Genomic DNA, 9,235 nt, shown 5'->3' with positions numbered 1-9,235 from the left:
ATAATATATCACCCTGCCAAGGCATTTTCCATTTTTAAAAGGACAGAACAATTTTACATTATTTCTGGAGCCTCTTTGCAGCAAATATCCCTTGACATTTGTTCCAGAGCCCTGTCCAACCAGCCTAAAAGCACTGGCTGGTCGCAGCCTGCTGCTCCCGTGTGCTGGGGCCCGCACTCTGACTTTTGGTCTTGAAGCACCAGATGTGAGAAGGACAAGAGGGTCCGTTGTTTTTAGAAGCACAGGCAGATGGAGGCTGGCTCTGCAGAAGGGGCCAATTAAGACGCCACCCTGGTGGAAAGAACATGGTGTTTCGGGTCACTTGAAGATGCCCAATGAAGAATCAACACTCAGGGTTTCGAGCCACAGGGGTGAAAACGCAAGGAGGGTTTGGGATTTTCGGCGAATTCCCTAGAAGGCCCAAGGGGATTCAGAGATTAAAAACAATGACGTGTGCTTGCATTTGATGGTGGGGCCTCTTGGGAAAGCAGAAAACGGTCACTAGTTCTGGAATCATTAGTACAAATGACTTCTAGTTAGGGTGACAAATGAACACATTTTCCCAGACCTGGAGAATCAAGGTTGGGCTGTTTGGTTAAAATTTCCCAAACTCAGGTGGTCTCAGGTCGACACCTGGCCAAGTGTGAGGTCTTCTGTTAGAAGGCAAACCCTGGTTTTATTGTTTCTAATCCTCAGCCCTGGCTGGCCTGAAAAATCTCAGGATGCTGAATGATTAATTCCAACCTGCCCTAGAAAACGTTAGTCAGCTGGTAAAAGGAAATAGCCCAACGTGAAGGCAAGAAGAGCAAATTGACTTTACCTGTGAGTGATTATGCTTGACAAGATGAAAAAAGAAAGAAATCTTTTGTCACTGAAGAAAACTGTGCTTTGAGAAATCTTTGCACAAGTCTTAAGGCTCTGCGTTACACAGTTTGAATTAAAATGGAAATAATCCCAGCCCCCCTTTCTCTCCAAATAAGCAGCAGAGAAACAAAACTTAATTTTCCCACGTTGACTGCAGCAGAGTTTTGGAAATCAGATCAGGAGTTCCACATCTATTCCAGAGCGGCACTTTCATTAACTAGCAGATATTCTCTTTAAAGAAACCTATTACTGAATTGCTATTTACTACTAAAATGTTCATTTTCCTTTAAGTATTGTCACACATGCAGTCTGATTCTTTGTGGGTGGGAGAGTGAGGCAGATGGATCTCTCCTCCAATAAAAACGAAGAGCCAATTTTCCTTCTGAAAGGGGAAAAGATCAGGACAAAATTATTCTTCTGATTTCACATTTATCTCGTACTCACAGCATCTGTCTGCTTAGAATTTGAAAGAATGAGTCGTAGGAAGGAAAACAAAATGTTTTGACTCAACCTATGATTCCAATTTTACTGCTTTTTTCCACCAATTAAAAACAAAATTAACCTTTTTTTAAAAATTCCAAACTCTTTTTATATTTTCAGCATTTTTCTCTTCTATATCCACATGGCTAACCCCCTCACCTCTTTCGAGTCTTGGTAGAAATGTCAATTTCTTTTTTCTTTTCTTTTTTTTTTTTTTGCGGTACGCAGGCCTCTCACTGCTGTGGCCTCTCCCGTCGCGGAGCACCGGCTCCGGACGCACAGGCTCAGCGGCCATGGCTCACGGGCCCAGCCGCTCCGCGGCATGTGGGATCTTCCCGGACCGGGGCAAGAACCCGTGTCCCCTCCATCGGCAGGCAGACTCTCAACCACTGTGCCACCAGGGAAGCCCTGAATTTATTTCTTTATTATGTTTTTTTTGTTTGTTTGTTTGGTTTTTTTTTGTGGTACACGGGCCTCTCACTGCTGTGGCCTCTCCCGTTATGGAGCACAGGCTCTGGACGCGCAGGCCCAGCGGCCATGGCTCACGGGCCCAGCCCCTCCGCGGCATGTGGGATCTTCCCAGACCGGGGCACGAACCCATGTCCCCTGCATCGGCAGGAGGACTCTCAACCACTGCGCCACCTGGGAAGCCCTCTTTATTATGTTTATTGTCTCCTGAAGATAAGCACCAAGAGACCTGGGATCTGGGTTTTGTTCAGTGATGTACTCTAATTTCACAGAGGGGTGCCTGTCCCTTAGTAGATGCTGCATAAATGCCGAATGATGCAGCCACTATGGAGAACAGTATGGAGGTTCCTCAAATAACTAAAAATAGAGCTACCATATGATCCAGCAATCCCACTACTGGGCATATATCCGGACAAAACTATAACTCAAAAAGATACATGCACCCCTATGTTCATAGCAGCACTATCTATAATAACCAAGACGTGGAAGCAACCTAAATGTCCATTGACAGATGAATGGATAAAGCAGATGTGGTATACACACACACACACACACACACACACACACACACAATGGAATACTACTCAGCCATAAAAAAGAATGAAATCATGCCATTTGCAGCAACATGGATGGAACTAGAGATGATCATACTAAGTAAAATAAGTCAGAAAGAGAAAGACAAATACCATATGATATCACTTACATGTGGAATCTAAAATATGACACGAATGAACTTATCTACAAAACAGAAACAGACTCACAGACATAGAGAACAGACTTGTGGTTGCCAAGGGGGAGGAGGCATGGGGGAGGGTTGGAGTGGGAGTCTGGGGTCAGCAGATGCAAATCATCATACAGAGAATGGATAAAAAACAAGGTCCTTGTGTATAGCACAGGGAACTATATTCGGTATCCTGTGATAAACCAAAATGGAAAAGAATATGAAAAAGAATATATGTATGTATAAATGAATCACTTTGTGGTACAGCAGAAAGTAACACAACATTGTCAATCAACTATACTTCTTTCTTTTAAAAATTTTATTTATTTATTTATTTTGGCTGCACTGGGTCCCAGATGTGGAACGTGGGATCTTAGTTGAGGCATGTGGACTTAGTTGCAATATGCGTGTGGGATCTAATTCCCCAACCAGGGATCAAACCCAGGCCCCTGCTTGGGAGCACAGAGTCCCACCCACTGGACCACCAGGGAAGTCCCTCAACTATACTTCAGTAAAATAAATTTTAAAAATGCTGAATGAGAATGTCCGGAAAAATTTGCCTGTGATTTGGAAACGAAGAGCATCCTTTCAGCACAGTGTTGGGCATTGCCTAGTGGACCCTCTGGGGAGGAGCTGATTCTCCAGGAACAAGCACCTTTAACTCCTTTCTATGGACTCAGCAGAAGTAGAAACCTGAGAGTAATGCAAATGATTCTTGCCCATGGATGTAATTAATTTTTGTCCTACAGGAAAGATAACCCCAAATATGACACTTCATTGCCCTGTAGGATGTGAATGAACTTTGCATCTTTTAGCAAGCATTCTTCCTTGTCTATGAATATACCTGTGTTCTTCAAATTCTCCTTTGAACCGGTTTCAACGCCTTACTAGTTCCCTCATTAATTAAAGAGCTAAAGAAAACTCTCCGTACGTATTCACTTTATTTCATGATTTTAAAAATTTTTTGAAAATTATCATTGAGTAAAAGAGTGAATTACACTCCCTCCCCTAGGAAACCTTATCATGTTCCATAGTTGTAGATGCCATTGAATGCTGGTTACTCATCAATTTTGTATCTCTTAGCCACAACCTCTCTGGGCCTATATGCATATATGCATATGCATATATGCATACATATGCATACATGGATATATATGCATATATGCATATATCCAGTTGCCTTCTTGATATCTCCACTTGGATATGTAATAGACATTTCAGAATTTAAAAGTCCTAAATGGAATTCTTATCCTTAACTTGCTCTGTCCCTGACTTTAAGTGGCAACACTATTAACTCAGCTGCTCAGGCAAAATTCTAAGAGTGAAACCTTGGCCCAAAGCATTTCTTTCTTAAATAATTCACTTCCAATTCATCAGCAAAAGCTGGGCAATATCTCTACCTTCAGTACATATTCCAAATCCACGTACCTCTTAGGACGTCCACTTTGGTCTAAGACCTGTGGCTGGTTTTTGTAAAGTTCTTTTGGGACATAGGCATACCCCTTTATTTCCATATTGTCCATGGTTGCTTTTGCACTGCAATGGCAGTTGTGACAGTTGAGTAGTTGTGACAGAGACCATAGGGTCTGCAAAGCTTAAATATTTACTACCTGGTCCTTTACCGAAAAAAATTTGCCCCGCCCTGGTATGTTGGACTGAATGATGGCCCCCAAAGATATCAGGTCATGATCCCTGGAACCTGTAACTGTGACCTTATTTGGAAAAAGTCTTTGCAGATGTGATCAAGTTAAGGGTCTTGAGATGAGGCAGATGATCCAGGATTACCTGGGTGGTCTCTAAATGCCATCACAAACGTCCTTATAAGAGAGACGCAGAGGGAGATTTGGAACACACACACACAGGAGACGGCAATGTGAAGATGGGGCAGACAGAGATTTGATGCTGGCCTCAAAGATGGGCGTGGCGGCCACAAGCCGAGGATGGTTGGCAGCCACTAGACGCTGGAAGAGGCAAAGAACGGTTATTCCCTGGAGCCTCCGGAGAGAGCACAGCACTGCCAACACCTTGATTTTGGCTCAGTGAAACTGACTTTTGGAACTCTGGCCTCCAGAGCTGTGAGAGAAGAAACTTAACGTTGTTTGAAGCCACTAAGGTAACTTGTTACTGCTGCCACAGGAAACGAACGCACCTTGTTTAAGCCACCATCAAGTCTTGATGACTGCAAGAGTCTCCCAACAAGTCTCTCTGCTTCCTCTCTTGCTCCGTTGTAGGATATTCTGCACATCATGGCAGGGGGATCCTTTTACAGCACCGCTGAGATAATACTGTCAGCTCAATACCCTCCATCAGCTTTCTGGGACCATGGAATTCAAAGTCCTGTGTGAACTGGCTTTAGATTCCTCTTTGGATTCTTGTTCCAGAGCTCCTTCTGAGTGGTTTCATCACAGTTCCTACAACACCCCAAGTGTGCATCTGCCCCAGGGCTTTTGCACTTGCTGTTCCCTCTGCCCAGAATATTCCTCCCCCACATAACTGCCTGGCTCTCCTCAATTCCTTCAGGCCTGAGACCTCACCTTATCTAAAGCAAGCACCTTCATCCCTCCACCCTCTCCTTCTATGTTTTTTCCCAGTATTTATCCTTCTCTAACCTGCGATCATACATTTGCTTGTTTATCACGTCTCTCCTACTTCCATATCAGCTCCAGGAGAGCAGGATTTTTGTCTGTTTTGTTCACTGTTGTATTCCCAGCACCTAGAACCAGTATCTGGTACATGGGAGGCACCCAATAAATATTTGTTGGATGAATGTACATGGCAAAAATATTTAAACCATATCAAATGAAGAGTAAGCCTTATTTTATTTTCTGTTCCACCCTCAAAGGCAACTACAGGCAATACATTTCTTGTTATTCTTCCAGAAACTTTTTCTGTATATACAAGAATATCTATATATGCAATGAATGTTGTATCTATACATACACAAGAATAGTATACATTATAACTTGTGCCTTTCTTTTTTTTTCAGTGACACATTTAAGCTGAAGAACCTTCCATAACAGCACATATTGATTTACCCCCATCTTTTTAACGGCTGTGTAATATGCCACAGATTAATACACAAAGAAAAATACATTGCTCACTTCGTTTGAAAAACAGAAAAGCTAATGACAAGGAAATGCCTCTGAGTCTACACCTTTTTTATTTTCTAGGGTAGATAGCATCAGTCTGATTCTTCTTGGGCACTGGCTTCTCAGTGACTGCCAAAGAAAACTATTGATAGTCTTTGATAGAGTGGCAGCTTTTCCCTTCAGGTGTTTTGACAGGTCATTTTACTTGCAACAACTAAACAAAGTTTCCCTGGGAGACCGAGAGTCGACATAAATTACATTGGAACGTGTTGCAGCAAATAAGCGAGAAAACAGAGAAAACAAACGTGAGCCCTCCACATGGTCTCACCAGTCTTCAGTGGTGGCTGGGGGTGACTTCAGCAACCTTACCATCCCCCTCAGCCTCCTGGAAGCACCCCAGATAAACAGACAATGGATGTGCAAGCTGGGCCCCGCTGTGCATATGCTGAAGTCCTCTTGTCCCCTCCCTCCAATCACACTGCTCTCCGCAAGTCCTTGTTCTATAGAGATTTTGGGGCTCCACCGATGTCTCTCTGGGTCCCAGGAATCAGAGGTGGCATCCTGGTCTCCTAGATCTGTTTTTTCTTTTTCTGGCCAGAGGTATTTTTATTTTATGTAAATACATATATAGTGTTAACAAAGTTCAAGGCATTATTCTAAGTTCTTAACAAAGATCAACTAATTCTTACAATTGTCTGAGGTTGGTACTGTTATTATCTCCATTTTCTGGTTAGGAAATCTCAGAGAGGTGAAGGAACTTGCTGGAAGTCACACAGCTGGTGAACAAGAGTCATGATGTGAACCCAGGCAGTCTAGTTTCCGAGTCCACTGTCTTGCTGGTCTCCTAGATCTGTTAACTTTGGAAGTCATGAAGCGCCCATCCGAACCAGCAAAGCCCCATCTCTTTAGCATTTTCCCTCTTTAGAAAAAAAAAAAAAGGCATTTCTTTGGTCCTGAGTTTGGATTGAATAAAAGAAACTATCCGGCTCTCATACCAGAAGACTCAAGAAGGAGGGGAAACACTCCAGTTTTAAAGGGAAAGTCTAGGAAAAACTGGGTTGACTCTTTATTAGGGTATGGAGGTGAGATACATTCTATCAAAGGTGTTTAGCTGTAACTCCAGGGAGGGTCCCTGGAGAGTGGGTGCACTCAGGTATGTTGTATGCAATAGTTGGGTGATGTGGAAAGATTTTATGATTGTTTAAACAACATCTCCTTTTCTACTGAAGTATAGTTGATTTACAATGTTGTGTTAATTTCTGCTGTACAGCAAAGTGATTCAGTTATACATATATATACATTTCTTTTTTTATATTCTTTTCCATTGTGGTTTATCACAGGATATTGAATGCAGCTCCCTCTCTATACAGTAGGACCTGTTGTTTATCCATTCTATATATAATAGTTTGCACCTGCTAACTCCAAATTCCCATTCCATCTCATCCTCACCCCTCCTCCCCCTGGGCAACCACAAGTCTGTTCTCTATGTCTGTGAATCTCTTTCTGTTTCCTAGATACATTCATTTGTGTCATATTGTAGATTCGACATATAAGTGACATCATATATTTGTCTTTCTCTTTCTCACTTATTTCTCTTAGTATGATCATCTCTAGTTCCATCCATGTTGCAGTAAATGGCATTATTTCATTCTTTTTCATGGCTGAGTAGTATTCTATTAAAAACATCTCTTGAAACTCCTATTGTGATGGATAATGTGCTGTTCTAGTATTTTTTAAAATTATTATTATTATTTTTTTTTTTTGCGGTACGCGGGCCTCTCACTGCTGTGGCCTCTCCCGTTGCGGAGCACAGGCTCCGGACACGCAGGCTCAGCGGCCACGGCTCACGGGCCCAGCCGCTCCGTGGCACGTGGGATCTTCCCCAACCGGGGCACGAACCCGTGTCCCCTGCATCGGCAGGTGGACTCTCAACCACTGCGCCACCAGGGAAGCCCTAATTATTATTTTTTTAAAAGTTTTTTTTGATGTGTACCATTTTTAAAGTCTTCATTGAGTTTGTTACAATATTACTTCTGTTCTATGTTTTTTTGTTTTTTGGCCTCAAGGCATGTGGGATCTTAGCTCCCCAACCAGGGATCGAACCCGCACCCCCTGCACCGGAAGGCGAAGTCTTAACCACTGAACCGCCAGGGAAGTCCCTGTTCTGGCTTTTAATATTAAAAGGAAAACAAAACAGCCATTAGTGGTGTGGTTTGTCCTTAGACTACTGTCCGTTCTGCCTTACTACACTTCAGTAAATACTGAACAAGGGAAACGACTTATTCATTTCAAAATTTCAGCAGATTACTGGTCCGCAAATCGGGCCTTTTATGTTCAAATTATATTTCAAGTGAGCTGAAATTCAGGTCTACTAGGCGTAGATCTCCTTATATTTGGGGTATCAAACAAGTCTTTACTCTTGTATACTGATGGTAGGTATTCCGAGATTGCAATGGTTGCCAGAACTGCTGAATGGACATGGGGGGAAGAGGGAAGATGAGTGTTTGCAGGATAGGGAAAACAAGGAATATTAGTGAAAGGTTTGTTCTCAGAAGCTCACAAGTTTTCATTATTTTTTATCTTGTAAAGGCGAGGGGACAAAGGATCTCTCTGTATTATTTCCTACAATGGCATGCAAATCTACAGTGATCTCGAAATTTAAAAAATTACTTAAAGGAAAGGCAAGGGGAGAAACTTATTGGAAGCAGGACTTTTGGATATCATCATTACCTTTCTAAGCTAAGGAAGACATAAATAGAATAATTCTTTCTTTCTTGACCTGTGTTGGTGAGTTTCCCTTTTAGGAGTCTTTGAGCTCTCAAATGGGTTCAGTTCAGTCCTTGCTTTCGTCTCTCAACCCAGTAACATGGAGCTTCGGTACCTTGAGTTTAAGGAAGCAAGTCCAAGCACTTTTATTATTATCATCAGCAGTAATAATAGTCACTTTAATTACTTCAGAAAGCTGACCAGGAAACAAAGCTCTTTTACAAATATTTTTGAGGTAAAAAGTAACCATTTAATATTCCCACTATTTACCTATGTCCATCTGGTCCTGGACAGTAACATTCTTTCCTTGAAGAACATTAGGGCCAAAATGGCCAAGGATTCAAAGGATGGAATGGGGCGTCCAGCACATCTTCTGACTCCTCTGCTTTCCAACTGGGCTCTTTTAGCAACTCAGGTCACTTCCCTTACTGGAAGTACCCACCTCTTGGTTACCCTCCCAAGCAAAGGCAAACACCAGCTGTTATGAACTGAATGTTTGTGTTTCCCCCCAGATTCATGTGTTGAAACCTTACCTTCCATGTGATGGTATTAGGAGGTGGGGCCTTCAGGAGGTGATTAGGATTAAATGAGGCCATGGGGGATGGGGTGTGCCATGATGGGGTTAGTGTCCTTTTAAGAGTCATGAGACAGTTTGCTCTCTGCTCCCTGATCTCCGACTTCCAGCCTCCAGAACTGGAGGGAGTAAATTTCTGTTGCTATAAGCCACCCGATCCTTGGTACTTTGTTACAGTCTCCGGAATGGTCTAGGACACCAGCCAGCCAGTCCACCCAAAAACATCTCATTCTGCAGCCCAGAGGCTTTCAAACTCATTGGTCTCAGGATACA

The 9,235-nt window shown here is 42.7% G+C and overlaps 1 long non-coding RNA gene across 1 annotated transcript; it reads right to left on the bottom strand.

The window, feature by feature from the left end:
- Positions 1–6,328: 6,328 nt before the first annotated feature.
- LOC132516391 (uncharacterized) lies at positions 6,329–8,899 on the bottom strand. The gene is made up of 3 exons (XR_009539309.1): positions 8,659–8,899; positions 8,353–8,503; positions 6,329–6,541 (listed from the first exon to the last, which is right to left on the bottom strand). It is a non-coding gene; the product is annotated as an uncharacterized LOC132516391 (long non-coding RNA).
- Positions 8,900–9,235: the final 336 nt, after the last annotated feature.

The sequence above is a fragment of the Lagenorhynchus albirostris genome, chromosome 2 (assembly GCF_949774975.1).
Source record: "Lagenorhynchus albirostris chromosome 2, mLagAlb1.1, whole genome shotgun sequence".
Lineage (NCBI taxonomy): Eukaryota > Metazoa > Chordata > Mammalia > Artiodactyla > Delphinidae > Lagenorhynchus > Lagenorhynchus albirostris.
This window is presented reverse-complemented; position numbering and strand designations above follow the sequence as displayed.